Source organism: Pinus tabuliformis, chromosome X (genome assembly GCF_031772625.1).
Source record: "Pinus tabuliformis cultivar Carrire ecotype Pingquan chromosome X, CPIR1, whole genome shotgun sequence".
NCBI lineage: Eukaryota > Viridiplantae > Streptophyta > Pinopsida > Pinales > Pinaceae > Pinus > Pinus tabuliformis.
The window spans coordinates 1233117883-1233133716 of NC_142308.1; the positions used below are offsets into that span (position 1 = coordinate 1233117883).

At 40.8% G+C, this 15834-nt stretch overlaps 1 pseudogene across 1 annotated transcript in view; it reads right to left on the reverse strand.

The window, feature by feature from the left end:
* LOC149144401 (5-formyltetrahydrofolate cyclo-ligase, mitochondrial pseudogene) overlaps window positions 1-11925 on the reverse strand; it is a 54696-nt pseudogene extending 42771 nt beyond the window's left edge. Inside the window, exons 1-3 of the transcript XR_016265126.1 lie at window positions 11804-11925; window positions 11512-11676; window positions 11033-11173 (exon numbers count right to left, since the gene is read on the reverse strand). The product of XR_016265126.1 is annotated as a 5-formyltetrahydrofolate cyclo-ligase, mitochondrial pseudogene (transcript). The remainder of the gene's footprint in view (window positions 1-11032; window positions 11174-11511; window positions 11677-11803) is intronic.
* Window positions 11926-15834: the final 3909 nt, after the last annotated feature.

Here is a 15834-nt window from a genome sequence, read left to right on the forward strand (position 1 = left end):
ACTGTCTGCCCTGTAGTCCCTGCCTCTGATGCACGCAGCTCCACTGCCCACTCTATGTCTCCCTTTCGGAAGACTACCTCCATCCGATGAGCTAAAACAGTCTGAGGCGGGTATGTGTGTTGTCCCCGTATCTTCTCATGCCTCCCTGTCTTCTCATCATCCCACTCCATCTCTGGGGCCTTCCAATCTGTAGTGACCTTCCTTAGAGTGATGAGCCAATGAACACCCAGTACTATGTTGGTGCCCAGAATATTGACCACGAAGAAGTGGTCAGTCAGTGTGTAGGTGCCCATCATCTCTGATAACTCTGGAACATAACGAGCACACACCATGCTCTGATCTCCTGGGACCAAAACTGAGAATCCATCGAAGCTCTTTGTCAGTATACCTCTCTGCTCAACCATATGTGCATCGATGAAGTTGTGGGTGGCCCCACTGTCAACCAAAACTGATACTCGTTGGCCACATACTATCCCCCGTACGCGCAGCGTCAAATACTTGGGAACTGCTCGCAATGTTGCAAGGGCCCCTCCGATAGGTGCAAAAGCAGCACCACCCGTTGCTGGTGGTGGAGGTGGCAAACGATCCTGCGCAGCATGACTACCTCCTGCCTCCACATCATCCTCCTCATCCTCTTCCCCGCTACTCTCGGAGAAGACCTCAATAAAATGTGCTTTGCCAGTAGCACATCTATGTCCTGGTGCCCACAGCTCCTGACAAGTGAAGCACAACCGCTTCTTCTTCAACTCCCTCCTGGCATCATCATCAATCTGTGCTCATCCTGGATTCCCCTTTGGAGGCGGAATCCTCACATCCTTCCCCTTGGGCTGAAAAGCCCGTCTCTGGGGGTAAGGTGTCCGGGTCCTGGGTAAGGCATCCTGTAAGTCCTGGGTCCTGCTAATAGCATCCTGGAGTGTGGCTGGTCTAGTGGACCTGACTAGACCCCAAAGTGGCTCTGCTAACCCCTCAACATACATGTAGATCCTCCATGCCATGGATAGATTTGGCACCATCACTGAAACCCTCAAAAAGTCCGCAATGTAGGTCTCTGGGCTAATGTTGCACGAAGCGGGGACGAAGCAGGGACGTTGAAGCGTCATTTTCCAAAAATCTAGGAAGCGAAGCGTCTGCTATATATATATATATATATATATATATATATATATATATATATATATATATATATATATTATATACCAAATTAGTTGTAGAAGACATGAAAACATGCATATTTTTGCATAAATCAAGTAGATATAACATCCATTGTACATTAATGATTAATTATTCGAGCATCAACCATCTAGAATCTAGATTCTTCTCCTCTTGTCTAGCCTTTAGGCTTTGCCTCTACCTCGATTGTCTAGGGATATTAGTCAACATTACCCAATTTTGATCAAACTACCTAATTCAAGACTTAAAATATGTTAGAAAAAGCTTAACATGCTTGATCGATGATTTTGACTTGATTGAAAGGTAATTTTTTGCTAAGGGCGTGCTGCGTGACAAAGGAGTTCAACAATTAACAGCACCAACACTAGGGTACATATAGGGCTTGGTGCTCTTGATTAAATGCTAATCGCATACCTTCATACTTGATATAATCTAATGAAATGCCACAATCCCATTGATCCTGAATTCCTGAAAACTGTTAAGTCTGCTGAATTTTGAATAGGATATGAAATTCTATTTTCTCCATATGAAGTCCAATGAGGCTGGAACCACTCTCAAACATCCTGAGTCATTTCATGGTAATGTTAAAAATTTAAGTAAAATGATGAAAATGAAAAATAAAGGAAAATGTCACTTTTACTTTAAGAATTTAACATTACTATGAGAGAGCATCTGCTATATTTATATTTTTTTTTTGCCTTCATTCCTCACCTTAACCCAAGGTGGACCCACCCCCAACAAGCAAACTCACCTAAAATTAAAAAAAAAAAAAAAAAAACCGATTTTCTAAACTCTTTTCTGGAATCGTACGGAAGCGTACGGGAAGCGTACGCTTCACCCTCTGAAGCATCGTACGAAGCACGCTTTCGAGCCACGCTTCGGAAAATTCCAGGAAGCGGCAAAATCAAGAGGTAACGCGCTTCCGAATTTCGGAAGCGCGCTTCTGCCGAAGCTTCCTAGACGCTTCTGCACGGGACGAGCTTCCGGGCTTGGAACTGAGGGGGGCGCTTCGTGCAACATTGCTCTGGGCTCCCTGTCTGTTTGAGCCTCGTCAACTCAACAAAGTGTTGTTCCGGATCCCTCCAGTCAAACCTCTCCATCAATCTCCTGGTGAACTCGGCATACGTCATCACTATGGAATGCCCGAGTGTAACCATCCCATGGAACCACCAATCCTGGGCCTCACCATCCAAATGTAATGTCGCCACCTTGATGGCCTCTGTCTCCGACATCTGGTTAAGCTGGAAATAGATGTCCAGCTTCTCCACCCAAGACCTTGCCGAACTATTTGATGAGCCATCAAACGTAGGCAAGTAAAATCTACTAACAATGCGGTGGGTGTCTCCATCATGATAATGCCGGTATCCTCTGTGATGGTCGCGGGGTCTACTATCCCGTTGGAGCTGAACAAAGTCTCTGAATGAGAGAGCATCCCTGAACTCCTGCCCATAGGCCTGGTACTCCACAAAATAATCACCCATATGACCGGGTTCTGCCTCCTGCTATGCTCCGACCCCCGTACCTGCTCCTAGGAAAGTGGGCATGGTAGAGCGTATAGGGGCATGTGTGGCCACTTGCTGAGTAGTATCACGCTGAGTGGCACCCTGCTCTGGCAAATGGTGAGATGCACCCGATCCCCCTCCAACCTAGAAAACTCATGGGTTCTCACGTTGTCTAGCTTCCACTGCCATGAATCTCTGCCCCATCACCTCGATCTGCCTCAACAAATCCTGCACTAATTTGAAGAGAATGTCCGCAAATCTCTTCTCATCATCATCTGCTATCAGATTCTCCTGCTCTGCGTCCACCACAGGCTCCTCCTATCCTGCGTCCACCACAGGAACACAGTCTCCCTCTCCATAGGTGTTCTCCAACCTACGCCCAGCGTCTCTGTATCTCCTTCCTCTGTAACAGATGTAGGGCTTTTCCCCCGGTGTCATAGATTGCTAGCTCCACAGGCTGAGCCAGATCTATGCGTTGATACCACTGTAATATCCCGTTTCAGAGATTTTCCCCAAAACCCCAGTAAACTCCAACCAAATACACACAAATAATATAATAACCGGGAAACTCAAAATGATAAAAATAATAGTGGTGTAACATATAATAATATAAGCATGGAATATAAGCAGATACTCAAGAAATGCAGAGAAAAATGCTGAGCCATTTTATTATACTGAGTAATGGAATGAGTACAGGAGGTGATCAGAAGGATGGCACCTCGACTTGCACCGGGCAAGTGAAGAAATACACTCAGAATAACAAAGGAAAGGCCTTTGCGTGGATGCTGATAGGAAACTGTCGTGCTGCTGCTACTGCTGGAAATCAAATGAGGATTTGGGGTTGTTCCCCTCCTCAGGAAATGTTGAAACTCTGGAATCCGCCCCTACTCAGAAAACCTAGAAAGCTTTTCTGAAATGGCCGACCCCTGAAAATCGCCCCCTTGGGGAATCATGCAATCCCTCAAGGCCCTGCGCTGCCACTGAGTAGAATCCTCCAAAATACTACCTGAAACTCTGCCAAACCCCTCCAATATGCAAGAGCTAATCCCTTGCTCAATATCCCAGCTCAACTCCTCCACAAATCCTCAACCCGGAACTGCTCCCAGAAGAACTGCGTCCCTCTCTCTCAAGATTGCACAGTCTCCCAATGCTCAGCTCCACCTCAATGCCAAAGATCAAAACTACTGCAAAAAGATTGTTGAAAATACCTTGCCCGAGTAGGCACTCGAAGTCCCCCAAGGCTAAGGGTGAGATCTCCGAACGGAGACACTCAATGCACTAAAAAGTGCTGCAGACTAGCTAAACAGTGAGCATGCTCTAAGTCGAAGTGACTAGCTCAAATGCACATAATCGAATGACAAAATGAGGGGGCTCCTCTCTCCTTTATAGCATTGGCCTCTCCCAATCCCAAGGCTCACCTCCTCCAACATAATCCCCTCTTGCCACGTGTTCTCTTTCCATCTGCGCAGTCCCTCCAAGTGTCTGCGTGGGTCCCATCTCTGCGTGGTCCTTTGGCCCCCTTGGCTCCCCTTTAAGTCACAAAGTTGTGCTACTAGGAAGTGACTTTTGATTCTAAAAGTGAGTTATGTCCCTTTTCCTCACCTTTTTATTTACAAATAACTATAGAAGCCAAAATTGAGCAAAATCGAATATTCTAATTAGCCATGGCTAATTAGGAATACTACACATTGCACTAAGGTGCTAGATTTTGCTATAATAAGACCTATATTTTAAAGGTAGCTCTTATTTTGGTGATTTGGGATCCTAAAACTTCAAGAGCTCATTTGGGGCACTAAACAAATGTTTTTGAGGTCAAAACTTTGCTAACAAAGTTTCCATTCCTATGGTGTTTGTCTACTCGCCGAGAACTTCAAACAATGCAAAGATTACATTAATCAAAGTTCATACAAGGAAGTTAAACCTCCCGCAAGTTGAACTATGCGTTAACCACTACAGCACTGAGTGGATGCCACATCAACTCTCATCCCTCACACTTATGGAGCTAGTCATGTGTAGACTTTCAAGAAGAACCTAGAGGGTCTAGGACCTGTTAGCACTCAAACTAACAGGGAGCATAAAAGGGGCTCCTAAAGGGACAACTGCTAGATCAAAAGGCAACGATGGAGGCTTAGCCGACTGTCATCTCAGCAAAGACTCCCTACTCTTTACGGACATTCACCAATGGGAGGAGACCCAGTATATAGAAAGTCACTTATGAAGGATGAATCAACCAATGGACGTGAAGTGACCTTAATAATCCCTTTACTAGAAGGGGGTTAAGAATAGAACTTACTTGCTAGTTAAGCAAGGTACAAAGATTTCTAGGATAAGGAGGTGAGGATTTGAGGGTTAGGTTAGAGGAATATACCTTGTGAAGGAGTTTCCCAACCCTAAAATCCTTATTGGACTTGACTTCCCGAATGGTTCTTGAAAATTTTTCTTTTCAAAAGTGTGGGACCACACAGGACAAGTGGACCTGGCCTAGGTTAAGGGGGAAGAATCTAGCAACCAATAATGTTCTTAACCCAGACAAGAAAGGGGAAAGAATCAAAGCAAGAATTTTCACTTAAAGGTGTCAAATTGATCCTATGAGGTACTAGCCTAGGGAACACTAGGGCAGACTCACAGAGTTTGATCTCAAAGTTAAGGCTTGGGTTATCTCGCGACTCCACCATAAGAATGGCTTCAAAATTGGAGGAGGCCTTGAGCACACACCAGCGTAGTAGAGGTTAGGAGATCAAACTTTTTCTTGGGCTATTTTGTCAGGAAAATGATGCCCTAGGTGACCCAACTTGGCTAGACCTAGAAGAGAGGGGTAAAGGTGAAGAAAAGGTATTCTTTGAGTGACCATCTATTGGAGGACCAGTGCCTTAATCCTTGAGGAGAATGGAGTCTAGGAGAATGATGAGAAAGGAACTTGTATTTCGGTCAAGGAGGCCTTAAGGACTTCTTCGCTTAGCCTTTAAAACAAAAGGAAGAGACCTCAAATATTTTATACTTCGCTTGGCAAAAGAGATGGCTTATCAAGATAAATTCCCTGGTGGAATTATCCCTAGGAGATTTCATTCACATACATGGCCCAAACATTGAGAGATGCTATATAGAAACAATAATTCCACAAATTTGCAATTATGCAATGCAACAATTAGCCCTATTATAGTGAAAATCCCATTCAATGCATATGACAAAAGTAAAACAAGAATAGCATTAAAAGTGTGTACTTACATGTAATAGAACATATCCAACCATCAACAATTTGACAATAAAGAAGCTCCAAGATAAAATACTCCAATCCAAACATCAAAATTCATCCATGCTCCAATTCTTCATCCTAGAAAAAGTGCGAAATTCTCTAAAGAGAAGAGAGATCCAATCCAAAGTGATGATGAGAAAATGAACTCATCTCACTTGTATTTATACACTAATTAGGAGTTCGAATTAGTCTCTTAGGCCTACATAAGCCCCAAAAATAAAATAATATGCTAATAACCTAACCTTTGGTGACAAGCCCACCAAACTAGCTAATAAATGAAATAATAAGCCTCTTAAGAGGTCAAATGATAAAAAATACATGTCGTAGGGCCCTCCAATGTTAGTTTTAGGTATGTTCTATTCTAGAGCAATTTATTTCAATTTTCACAGTCAGCTCAATATCTTTTCCATATTAGCAATCACATCAACATTAAAGTAAACTGCATATAGAACATAAATATAAATCGCAAAAGACAAGCCAAGACAAGAGGACACAAGATGTGGCGTTAGCCAAGGACAAACCCCAATGTGGGGAAACCCTTGATCAATTCTTCTTATATGTTCTTCAATAGTTCAACAGAGAGAGAGAGATAGTACATTTACAACAAAAGTCAACACTTTGACTTATCTAGATAAGAACATAGATCATCTCTATCAAGATGATACATGAGATCAGTTGAAGACATGTTGTTTCAACTGATTCTCCAAGGTGACTCCTTCACCTATCATTCTGCTGCATCTCGTCATCATGCTGCACCATGTTGCACATGCTTGTTGTCCCATTCTACCACTATTGCACAATGTCATGGCTGTCCCATTGTGCCATTGCTGCACTATGTCATGGTTGTCCCGTTGTGCCACTACTGCACTATGTCATGGCTATCCCGTTGTGCTTTGCCATACCATAACAGCACCATGAATTTGCTGCACTAAATACTAGTTGTCCCATGTTGTACCATTGTACCATTGATGTCCCATTGTGCACTATATGCCATTGACGATTGTTGTCCCATTGTTGTACCATATGTTGCACCATACTGCACCAAGTTGCCTTTGTCGTCCCATTGCTATATCATACATCTTGCTGTCCATATTGTTGCACCATTGCTACACCATACAGCACCAAGTTGCCCTTGATGTCCCACTACTGCACCATACATCTTGTTGTCCATACTGTTGCACCATTGCTACACCATACATCTTGTTGTCATATACTATGTTGTCTATAATGTTACAGCATTCACCATAAGACTTGGATCTATCATTCATGATTGTGATTCAATCCAAACAACAGATAGAGCATCCTTATTTTGAACATCGTTAAGGATAGCTGAAGGTGTGGCTTCTTTATCTCAGCATTTACGTGTGAGAGCATTCCTTCCATGACAGCAATGGTATTCCTTTCATGACTACGTATAGGATAAGGGATTTTCCTTTCATGACAGCAAGGGCATTCCATGTGTAGAGCACTTCTTCTAGGACAACGTTTAGGTGCCATCTCCATTAGGCAGCGTAGCAATTGGGTTTAGGGCATCTCTTCTCCTTAGACCTGTGGCTAGGGTTTCTGCCTTCATTTCCATGGCTGTGTATTACTGCTTCTTCATAGGACAGTGTTAGGGCTTCCTTCACCATGCTAAATCTCCCCTTCCTCCTGCGTCTAGGGCTTCTTCATTAGGGTAGCGTAGAGCCTAGGGCACTCCCTCTAGATTAGGGCAGCGTTATCCCTTAGGATCTCTCCTCCTACTAAAACCCAAAGACAAGTAGAGAGGAAGAGATCCCAAGTGTGTGTTGAAATGACTTGAAGGCCACCTCTATTTATACTAAAACGTTGAGCACAAGTGGGGTTTATTTGGTTGTTGGCCAACCTTGAAGAATTGTCCCATAACAATAATCAATTCATATCTCCATGAATACTTATCGAAATCAGATGATCTTTAAATCAATCCTACACCTCTCGATGAAAGGGATCTAAGAGAAATATCAGCTACCATTAATAAGATGACCCACATGGAGTTTGGCCCTAGTTGCCAATTTTAACATCCAAGAGGCCTAATGAGGTCCATAGGTGCCATAATGAAGAATAGGACCCTAAAAAGTGATGGACAAGGGGATGGCCCCTTGTTCTCCGAACAATAAACTTGTGGTGCTCCCAGTGGGCGTGGGGGCACAATATTAACCTCATGGGTCTTCAAATGAGTCGAAGATGCTTGTAGACCATCTGTAAGAGCTCCGATGATGGTGTGGGTGATGCCATATCATCCTACAAGCCTTGGGTTAGCTGCCAAGTGCATGGTACATCTGTGGGGTTGGTTAGGCAAAGGTGAACTAGGTGCATCATCCTCATCCAATAGATGGATCTTGAGCCAATCTCTGAACATCTCTGGGGATCCATGGAGTGTTGTCTACTGCAGTGGAGGCCCATGGCTCTCAACACACACCCTACATGTGCCAATGTAGCCCTCTGGATGGTTAGAACCCCATATAGGAGACCAAACCCAAGATGGAGGCCACCTACAATCCTGAATAAGATCCAATGTGTCCCCTAGCCTTCCAGTACAACAAGTCATCAAAGAAATCGAGTAAAAGAGCTTACAAACCATGGACCACAGGCGAAGACTTCATAATGGCCTGCCCTTCCATAATGAGCTTTGGCATGTGCTAATGTCTCTAAACTCCAAATGGAGTTAACCAAGAGTCCTATTAGGTGGTTTCTACTTCTAAAGGGGATAATATGTCCAAGGTACATCCTTTAAAAGGTGGTGGTATGTGATAAAGAGGTGAATGGAGTAGGGGATGAGAAGGGGCAGCCCTATGCCACATGCTGGGGTACAAGGGTAGCTAATAAAAGGGAAGCCCACACTTGGGTATATAATGTATAGGAGGGAGCAATTGTGGTACATGAGGTGCCCCAGTCTTGATTTTTCCACCCTTCTTTATATGCCTTTTGTCTTTTCATGATTTTTCTTTAATTAACTGCTCGGGGCTCAAGGAGTAAGAGCAGGATGTGTGAGATGTAGCAGTGGATACCTTTCGAGATAGGGCGGTTCATTGCACATCAAGGGCTGGGACAATCATGGATTCCTATATGATGAAGGAGGCTCATAGGACCTGTAGGAACTAGGGTGATGGCCATGATGATAGGGTAGAGCTCATGTATTGGCTTTTGCCCACGTGTTAAATGTGTTTGTCTCAGCCATCTTTTGCATTTTGTGGTGCATTTTCCTGTTGAGTGTGGCCAGTTATGCTTTTACTTTTATTTTTAGCTGCATCAACCTTCGGAGCATCATTCCAAGCTTGACCCAAGGTGTGGGCAAGGGGAAGGGGAGAACTAGCCCTATGTGGACCCAATGGAGGAATGTGGACCCAGGTGGGAGAAATGAAGAATGGGGTAATAATGAATCGAAAGGGGGTAATATATGCGGATAAGGGAGCGAGACCACGCAACCAAATTTAGGTTTTCCTGTGAAATACCATCCCTAAAGCCAAATGGTCTGTAAAAGAGATCCCACGGGACTAGAATGCAAGGTTAGTATCCAAAAGGGAGCTAGGGGACAAGAGCATAGACCTAACCCATTTTTTCCACCGAATCCCCCCATTAATCCATGCCCATAAGTGTCCATGATAAGCAAACTACAATACTCAATTACCAAATGACAAGGCATACCTTTAGGTTTGGGAGGTCCACCTTCAAACATACGATCATGGCAGATGGATGAAAGACCACATGGCTGACTCAAGTGGCAGAGAAATGGCACAATGAGCTAGTTGGTGGCTACAAGGGTCTGTTGGCTGTCGGCTGAGGACCATCTTGGAGAAAGAAATAAAAAAATTACCCTAGGGATATTCCCACAAAATGGTGTGTAACAGGACCCTAAATGTAACTAAGAGTTGACGAATGAAAAGACCCCAACCCTAACCCTGTACGACTATCAAGACATGTTAACTATTGAGTCGCTAAGAAAGGAAAGGGTTCCATTCCTATGCATTGATCTCTTGTGCCAAAGATAATAAAAGCAAAGGAGTGGGATATTTTGAACAAAACAAAGAAAGTAGAATCCAGGCCACAATGTCTATTGCAACTCCACAACAAATCATATTTACAGTTGCATTCTATATCTAAGAAGTAAAAAACAAAGCATAGTCCTCACCTTCTGGCCAGGTTTTCTCATATTGGGTTTCCTAGAGTACATCTTGTGTTTGCTATGTAGATGGTGTAGTATTTATTGTTTTAGCTTCTTTTCTTCCATTCTCAATTTTTTTCAATGATTTGAGCACTATACTTGTAATGTTATTATAATAATAATAACACTACATAACAAGACCAAGCAGTTAGCTCAACTAGCTGTTGCGAATGTTGCTGGACATTTGGCTAGTCCCTTGTTAATGGGTGTTTAATTTGAAGTCCCATGGGTTAGGCAAACTAGTCTACACCAACAAGTTTACTAAGGATGTCATCCATAAACATGGGAAAGCATCCCTTAGGTTTTCCTGTACAATCTTCCTTGGAAAAAAAAACTGCATAATAGATGATAGTGTCGATGTTTTGCAAACACTTGCAAAATCTATTGTGATAAACTATCCAGTAAAATATCCACAATGGTAACCCTCTCCAAATGATAGTGATGACCCATCCCCTTGTCCAGCTCAACTTATTCCTACGGTTTAGTGTCCATGTTTATCTATGCGCTGACGGCCTTTGTTATGTTTATGTTGTTTTGAGCTGGACTCTGTCTATTTCTTATTCTGGCACTGGATTTCCCTTGTCCAGCTCAACTTATTCCTACTGTTTAGTGTCCATGTTTATCTATGCGCTGACGGCCTTTGTTATGTTTATGTTGTTTTGAGCTGGACTCTGTCTATTTCTTATTCTGGCACTGGATTTCTTTGGCTATTTTGGTGATCAACGAAGCCTCATTTTGAACTCCTTGGCTCTGCATGAGCAGCCTGCTCTCTTTTTGATAGAAAAACCTCCATATACATATTGCACATATTAAGAATTAAAGGAGCTTTTTACTCAAAAATAAAAATCATGAATGTACTTCACCACATTCAAAGCTTTAGACAAGCACACACAAAAGAGAAAAGAGGTGAGACATTCTGGGACATACCAGATTCAGGCTTGTCCAGAATTGTAGAGACTATTTTAGAAGTGTTAACTTCTCTTAGACTCTCGCAGCTTATATATGCACACAATCGACTGCAGGATTTGAACCATGGTGCTTTAAGGACCAGATCTTGGACAGCTTCATCTAAAAACATCAACGAGAGCATACACATAAGATTATAATCTATGGCATCCTCCTCAATTGAGTATTGTGCCGTTTAACGAATGAATCTGTGGATAACTGAAGAGCAGGATAACCTTACGAAATTGTCTGAACGTTCTACGATTTCGACCTATTTTAATTGTGTGTTGATTTTTTTGCCCCGTGATCTGACCTATTTTGATCGGATATAGATCCAAATCGTAGAACATTTTCGACAAGTCCTCTCAGATTAGTATTGTGAAGATGAAATAGAAATTATCATACGTGTCTTTTTTTTCATCTGGATGTTTTTCATTTATTGTTCAGAGAAGGAGAAGTACCTTCTTGCTGCCTTTGAATGGGATCAAAGGCCTTGAGCTCCCTGCGCACTCTGGATCGAAGGGCGCGTTTTTTCTGGAAAATTGAATCGGAGGCAGCTGTTGTCTGCATTGCCATTACTGTCGCCGACAAGGGTCTGTTGACCAGAGCCCTCAGAAAATGAATACCTGTGGGAATAAATGAATTGATCAGCATCTCATTGAATTAATGTCCGAAATTACTATTTGAGGACGACAAATTATTCTCATGGCGTCATGATAAAGGCATCTCATTTGAATTAATGTTCGAACTTACTATTTGAGGACGATAAATTTTTGTCATGGCGTGATGATAATTGGCCAAGGCTGTGACATGGGTGGTATCCGTTGTTACAAGAAGGTTGGGAGTTCAGGTAGTAAGATCACTTAACATGGGTGGTATCCGTTGTTACAAGAAGGTTGGGAGTTCAGGTAGTAAGATCACTTAACGGTGTTTGATTTCGTTATTGGATAAAAGTTAAAATTTTATGTTTATTTAAGGTTTGTCACATGTTACGTTTTATTTAATGTTTGTCATTTTAGGAAACGAGTAGTGTATATTTTTTTAATTTTAGATGTATTATGGTAGTATATTTGACATATAGTGGAGATAAATTGAGAAAATCAGAAGCATTTGATTACAAACAAATTTAAGATTAAAAGTACAGTTTCTTATGATATCTTGTTAAGTGAAAAAGGGACTGCTCCTATTGAAGCAATTGCTATGGCACGAATAATAAGGTATTTAAAATTAAATTGAGCAAATGGAAGAGGGTAGATGGCCTAAGGTTGTCTTTAATGATAAATTGTGTAAGAGCAAAAAACTTGGATACAGCGAAATAACAAATGGTTTAGTAAACGGGGTATTTGTTTGAACTTGTGTCGTATAAACAACAAATAGATAAAAACTTTTGTTATGGAAAAGTTCCACAAGCGTACTTGGGATAAGGAGATAGGAAGAAAGAAAAAAATACTATATTGAAGTGTTTAATCCCTCTCATAGTCATCAACCAAAAGCATACATAAAGGCCAATATCTCTTGGAGAGCCAAAATTCTTATTGCTCAGTTAAGGACTAATTCTCATCAACTCCGTTGCGAAACAGGGCGTTGGAAAAGGCCAAAGAAAGTGTGGGAGGAAAGAGTATGCATTTTTTGTTCTTCCGGAAAAGTGGAAACAGAAAAACATTTCATTTTAGAATGTGGGGCCTTCAAAGACAACAAGGAAATTTATGCAGATATGCTCGCAGCTAGCACTTGGGAAAATCTATTTAGCAAGGGGTTTGTCGAAAAGTTGGGAGCATTTATTTTGAAGCTTCATAGAGAAAGGGTCGAATACATCAAGCAGATGAAGAAGCAACCTCTCTCATGAGCTATCTTTAGCTTCTTAGACATTCTTCTTCTTAAGGGTTAAAAGATAAAAAAATTGAGATATAAAGAGATTGATTTTTTATAATAATCCGAAATAAAGATTAATCTAAATTTGGTGTATGGTAAATGAAATTAAGATGAATATAAGTTGTTTTAATTCTTTTTTTAAATATGTTATATTTCACATTAATACTATGGGTCAATACCATAGGTTGTCATCAATTTGGATCTCAAGTTTACCTTCACTACCAATAAAAATTAATAAAAATAAATAAACAAATCATTTCGACATAAAATTATTTTTATTTTTATTTTATTTTAACATAATTATATTTACAAAACATTAATCTCAATATAATAATGGTAAGTTATATTTTAATTTTAATTTTCAATATGTTATATTATTAAATTTATATTAGTTAAATTTAAAAATAATTTATTTTTAATTATTAAAATTAATTTTAAAATATGTTATTATGAAAATGGAAAAAATTTAATGAGATTATAGTTTTCAGTAAAATGAATAAGTAAAATAAAACATTTTTAAATATAAATTAGCTCTTATTTATATTTTGATTAAATATTTGATATAATATTTTAAAATTTTACATTAATAAGAAAATATTGATATGTTTGGTTTTTGACGGGTTTATTAATGGGAAGTTTTATTGGGAAAATTGGGTTGTTAAATTTTCCCTTTTTAAATTTTAATTTTCTATAACAATAAAATAATACAAAAATCAAATTTTATCAGTTCATCAATTATATTATTATTATTTTAATTTTGATTTTATTTTTATTTTTTTAATATATCATATATTTTTTTATTAATTATATTATTTTTCATATTTTAAATTTTTTCTTTATTTTGATTTTACAAAAAAAATTAGCTTTTTCCTTTTTTTTCTTTTCTTTTTTTTTATTTTCCTATATTTCTAATTCAATTGTCATCACTCACCCGTAGTTCTATTTTTAGAAAGTTGGTATAAGGTGTCATATAGTCTTTATAACTTTTAGAATAAGTGTTGCATGTCAACTTAGTATGTCTAAATACATTTTATAAAAAGATTATTATTTATTCATAATTTTTTCACAGTTTCAATATTTTTTTGTTATTCCTAGGAATAAAAAAAAAAGTACAGAAATAGGAGGTGGAACAACTATTTTATAACAGGAAAAGAAGAGCTGCCAAAAAAAGTGGTTGCCCTGGTTGTTGCTAAGATGTGCAAACAAATAAACACTAGTTGACACAACGATTCGAAATCAAACTGGTGTTAAAAAAACCTACTGAGAGCCTACGCGTGAGAAACCAGATAACGGGAGCCTGGTGCAGCCTCCGAGGGCGGTGAGGAAGCCTAGGGAGCGCGTGAAGAGCCACAGCCAACTACGAGACTACGCACGACTTCAGAGCCATGGCCCCAGGAGGGGGCCCCAAAAGGGATCCACCCTTACCACTTGAGCTAGCTAGCTTCCAGGATCTAGTTGCAGCAAGCAATAAACGGCCAGCAACATAAAACCAGCAAAAGTTTGTAAAAAACATGGAATCCATCCCCACAGTTGCTCTGTCGATTGAAGAACCCTGCAAAGCAGCATATTGGACAGTTCACAGGCTTATGGCCCTCGCCTAAAGCTATAGAAGCCTGGGTGCAAAGGAACTAGCAACCTCTGGTCAAGGAAGGAATTAAAAGCCATTTCATCGACAAAGGCTTCTTTGTATTTGTATTTGAAGCAACAGAAGACATAAACCTCATATTCATAAACGGCCCATATTTCATGGGGCCTTAGGCTCTCTATCTGAATCAATGCACACCAGACTTCGATCCGACTTAGGATATGCCCTCAGCTGTTCCGGTCTGGGTGCGATTGCCCCATCTACCTCTGCACTGCTGGAACCCTAAATCCTTAGAAACCATAGGCAACAAGCTAGGCAAATATATCGATCAAGCAAAAGAAGAGATCAGTACTCTTGTGCGAGAATTTGTGTAGAACTAGACCTAGAGGAAGGTCTACTTGGAGCCATTAAACTCACGGTGGCTGACTGGACACACATACAAGTGCTAGAATATGAGCAACTCCCATTTAAATGCTAGCACTGCCATGGCTATGGGCATTTTGCCAAACATTGTAAAGAGAAATCAGAGGACGAAGTTGAGAAGGAGAAAGGAGATCAATGGACTCAGGTTCAGAAATCAAGAACAATTGAGCAGAGCAATGAGAACAAAGGGAAAGCCTTATCCACTGGGAGGGTTGATCCTCTCAAAGCCCAAGCAGAAGGTATCGCAGTCCCACCAAGAGTAGACATATCCACAAATCCCTTTGAAATACTCAACACACCAGAAAAACTCCAAGATCTAGCAGATAAAGAGGTTGAACAGCAGACTAACAACATGGAAGAAAACAAAAGGCAAGAAGAATCAGTGCCTCTCCAAATCGCGTCCCCAAAAAGTGCCTCTAGCTCCCCAACCTATGCAGATATGACAAGAAAGAAGACCCCGGAGATATCGGGATCCTTTGAAGATGAAACAACTAAGAGGCCCTTGAAAAGAGTAGGGAGGAAATCTCGCAAAGAGGCCAGAGAAGAAGAAGCAGAGAGACAAAAAATGCAAGGCAGCCAGGGCACTATAGAGATGTCCATCGGCAGAAATACTAGAACCAAGCCTCCCAAGGGAGGTGCTACCCCAACACCTACCAGTAAATAATGCAATTAGTCTCTTGGAATTGCAGAGGACTGGGGAACCCATCAAAAGCTGAAGCAATCAAGAGCCTATTGAAATCAAAACTTCCCGAGATCCTCATGCTCCAAGAGACTAAAATAGAAGGCGAAGCCCTTCTGGAACTCAGCAAAGTAAAATGGAAAACAAAATCTAGAAAAGCAGTAAGTGCTAGAGGTACATGCGATGGGTTAGGCACTCTCTGGGAGGCTAACAAATTTCAGCTTC